A 3814-nucleotide genomic window follows, 5' to 3' on the forward strand; every position below is an offset into this window, starting at 1 on the left:
TTTATTTATTTATTTATTTCCCCCGCTTCAAATACCATAAGAAATTTTTTAACCAGAATTTTACCTAACGGCAGAGGTGTGGCTATAGGAGGCAATGATTGCAACAACTGATACCTTCATGACTAGTATTGTTGGCCCTTAGAAGGGCCGATAAGGTGGTACAGTGCCACAGAAAGTGCCAGCGGTCCTGCTGGCATCTTCATTTCCGCTTTGGGGCTGCTTTCTTGGGCGACTTGCTCTTTGGGGCAACCTTCTTTGGCTTTGGAGCACGGGGTTTCTTCGTGGGAGGTTTGGACACCTTTTTTGCCTTTGAAGGTGCCTTCTTGGGCTTGGGGGTTGCAGCTGCTGCCTTTTTTTTCTTTTCTGCTGTAGGCGGAGTCTTCTTGACTGGTTTCTTGCCCACCGCTGCCTTCTTGGCTACGGATCGCTTCTTTTCCTTAGGGGCAGCTGCACCACGCTTGCCGCTTGGAGCCTTGGGCTGGTCCGGAGCACCGGTGGTCCCTGAAGCCAGCTTGAAGGAGCCAGACGCACCCTTGCCTTTGGTTTGGACAAGCTCGCCGCTAGCCACTGCTGCCTTCAAGTATTTCTTGATGAAAGGTGCCAGCTTTTCCGCATCTACTTTGTAGGTAGAGGCGACGTATTTCTTGATGGCTTGCAGTGATGAGCCGCCCCTTTCCTTGAGGCTCTTGATCGCAGAGGCCACCATTTCAGATGTGCGCGGGTGCGCGGGCTTGGCTCGTGGCTTCTTCGACGCAGCCTTGCCTTTCTTCGGGGAAGCTGCCTGTGATGGGGCAACAGCTGGTGCTGCAGTCGCTGCTGCGGTATCTGCCATGACGAGACTGATCCTACAGAATGCAAGAGCAAAGTGAAAATAAAATTTTTCTCTCTGCAAATATCTGGTTACCCAATTTTCTGGTTGCGGACGGTTCAGAAAATTCTCGATGCCTTGCTCACGTAGGGAGCAGCGCACTTTGGACAGCGAAAGTAATGTAGGGCTTCTTTAGCACTGATTTTTCAATGTTTTCTAAATGTCAGCAGTCTACGATGACATAATGGGCAGTTCCACTAATAGTGTAATTTTTTTATGGCAGCTGCACTGTTTAATTTGCACTGCGAGCTGTTTAAATTTACTGCTACACCAAACAGGGAACTTTTCATTTGCAGATGTTATTCAAGGAATCAAATACGTAATTTGTGCTGGAATCACTTGAAAATGGTTAAATTAACTTAGGTATACTTTAGTGTATAGTATGCTGAAAATGTGGAGATAATTTCATGAAGGCTGTTTGCTGTGGAAGCACTAGCAAATCACCTTGTTCAGTGCCACCTGGAATGGCTTTCTTCGTGCACCTCCAAGGATGATGTGATTATTATTGTGAGTAAATTTTGTTTACATTTTCATTGTGTGAATAATAAAACTTTTAACTGTACACACAACAAGCATTTCACTTGGATCTGATGCATTCTCAAGAGTGCAGTTTCTGTTTAGCTTTTAAAACTGGCTGCCCTTCAATTCACTCAAGGTGCAGATGCAAGTTGCTGATGAAGTATTCCACACACATGCTACATTGGAGAAATATTTTAATAAAAATTAAAACTCTTGCAGGATTTCGAATAAAAACTATCCTATTTATCCCTTCTATGTTTTGGTACTGCGAAATTGAGAGAGGTAAGTAAGTTGTGAGGTTATTTTTACTTGCTTGCATGTGAGGTTAGCAGAGCAAAAATATTTTTGAAATTGCAGATACATGGTCACTTTATTTCGTTGCAAACATTTATAAGCTCGTAATCTTATTTAAAGTCTCCATACTTAATGCGTTTGGAAAACCTTCTTTCTCTCAATTTTACAATGGAACAAAATTTTACTTGTATGTGTACATTAATTCCATCTCTAAATGATGTAGGTTTACGCACCGAGATCAGGTACATTGTAGAGAGAAAAACACACGAGTACCTGCTTATTTTGAAGTTTTAATGAGTATATTAAAAAAAAAAAAAAAAAAACGATAAAAATATAATTGAAAAAGTATATTATTCACGTATTTTTGAGGATGAGGGGAGGGGGTGTTTTTGTCCGATGGTCGTTTATCTTTAAAGAAATTTCCGTTGGACCTGTGCGTTCTTGCTCTGCCAATTCTCGAAAAATGAAATATTTTAAGTCGTCTTTTATGTGCTAACTTCATTATATTTGGCTGCATTCGTATTTTTATTAGTTTTGAAACATTCATGTCACGGAAAATAATCATAAACCAGGACAAAAACGTTTTGACTAAATGTTCTAGGTTGGTTGTAAAACATTTTCTTATTTTATTTCACATCGGAAACATCTGTTAAGTTGTAAGCTTTGTAATGAATGCGACAGTCACTTGTTCGCTGAAGTGTTTGTTTAAGAAATTAGTATTGTAAATTTGTTTATGGTCTTGTTAAATGAAATTTTAAGTGAAATCATTTGGGAAAACAGAGGCTACAGGAATTTTCAACACAACTTGATGACCGACGTTGTGACTAGTGTGGGAGTGTGTGCTCGTGTAAATATCAATTTTTCTTACTCCTCGTGCCGGTCAACAGGAAAACAGCGAGTGTGTTATCTCATCGCGGGCGTGTGATTGCGTGTGGTAAATTGTGCTAGGTTAATTACCGCAAAACTCCACTGTGTGCAAATATGTAGTGTGTCGCTGTATGCAAATATTTGGTATGTCTTTTTTTTTTTTTTTTTTTTTCAGGCAATACACACTTTGAATTTTACACAATTTCGATGCTGCAACCTAAGTGTATACATGCGAATAGGATTGCTTAAATGAAAAAGTAAAGTAGGAGGTAAGTGCAAATGTTTCCAGGAGGTTATGCACACACAATCTATTTTATGAATTAATAGTTATTATCTAAGAAAATGATAGAAGATTATAAATAATGTGTGCAGAATAATACAGAATTTGCATGTTACACAAAAAAAAAATATATATATATTCCAAATATTGTTAGCAAAATGCACCTAGATTAGTGAGCTGGATTTTTTTTTTTTTTTGTATTTTTGTTCTGTTGATCCCACGTGGAGTCAAGGCTCCGGGATATAGAACATGTATGTGCAGACAATTAATATTTACATGATGCAAGTTACCAAGAAAAAAAATTTCAAAAAAAAAAAATACATAACATGTTACACAATTTAACTTTATGCAAAACATGAAGCAGCTGTTATCACAAGTCCATTCAACAAATTAACAGTTCAATTTCTCTATTATCAATCAAATTAAAGAATAGCTTCAGAGGGTAGGTAGGATATTCTAGAAGAATTTTTTTTACTGTTTTTTTTTTTAATACTGGTAAATTGTTTTAGTTATTTTCTGTGATATTAAGTTGTAAAGTTTTACTCCCAAGTAATTTAGTCCATTTTCAAATCGCCTAGTGTTATGTTCAACTATCCTCAATTTACTAGCATTTCTGGTGTTATACCTATGTGCGAATATCTAAAAAAAAAAAAAAAAAAAAAAATAATAATTTTTTTTTTCTTCTTTTTCTTAAGAATGAATAAAAAGTTTCTAGAACGTATTCATTTATGGCAGTCAGGACTTTAAGTTTTTTGAATTTTGGTCTGCAGTTAGATGATTTTTTATCTTTTGTTATTATTCTAATAGCTCCTTTTTTTTTTTTTTTCCCCCAATGTTATATGGCAGAAAGAGTAGAGCTATGGCTACTGTGACATCATGCATTGATGGGAAGGTTATTGTTGGATAACAAAAATTTAGATGATATAATTTTTATTTTTTTCCATACACAACACATTGCAGGTACAATTTTACAGGTTACAGCTGTA

Source organism: Bacillus rossius, unplaced genomic scaffold (genome assembly GCF_032445375.1).
Source record: "Bacillus rossius redtenbacheri isolate Brsri unplaced genomic scaffold, Brsri_v3 Brsri_v3_scf32, whole genome shotgun sequence".
NCBI lineage: Eukaryota > Metazoa > Arthropoda > Insecta > Phasmatodea > Bacillidae > Bacillus > Bacillus rossius.